The sequence below is a fragment of the Echinops telfairi genome, unplaced genomic scaffold (genome assembly GCF_000313985.2).
Source record: "Echinops telfairi isolate 266 unplaced genomic scaffold, ASM31398v2 ScPeMD7_4;HRSCAF=17, whole genome shotgun sequence".
NCBI classification, from domain to species: domain Eukaryota; kingdom Metazoa; phylum Chordata; class Mammalia; order Afrosoricida; family Tenrecidae; genus Echinops; species Echinops telfairi.
The window spans coordinates 23253032-23253610 of record NW_022103900.1 but is presented as its reverse complement, the minus strand read 5'-3'; positions in this window follow the sequence as shown (position 1 = coordinate 23253610).

Sequence of the window (579 nt, the reverse complement as noted above, 5' to 3'; positions counted from 1 at the left end):
TGTTTTGAGAATGATGAGGGCAATGAATGTACAAATGTGCTTTACACAATTGATGTATGTATGGATTGTGATGAGTTGTATGAGCCCCTAATAAAACGTTTAAAAAATGATTAACTTATAGAGCTGAACAGACAATTTGAAAGGACAACTCAGGAAGACAATGTAAAATATAATGAAATGTGCAAAGACCTAGAATTATAAAACCAAAAGGGACAAACACACTCAAAATATTATATATATAAATATTTTTGTTGAGAGTACTTGCAGATGTAACCATCCATAATTTAATTAGATCAAGCATAATTGTACAATTAGTGCTACCATCAGTTTCAAAACATTTTCTTCTTGAACTCTTTCATATCAGCTTCCCTTATCTGGTCCCTATATATTATTATTATTTAGTAAGGAGTGGAAATATTAAAGAACTAGAGGACAGTTATGTGTTTCATCAGTGCTATACCATACTCTAGATACATCATCCCTTCCGTGTGGCCCTTCTGTGAGGGTCTATCCAATTATTTTACAGGGGTCTCCATTTTGTCCATGTTCCTTCACATTAATTTGGTTGCTTGTTTTTGA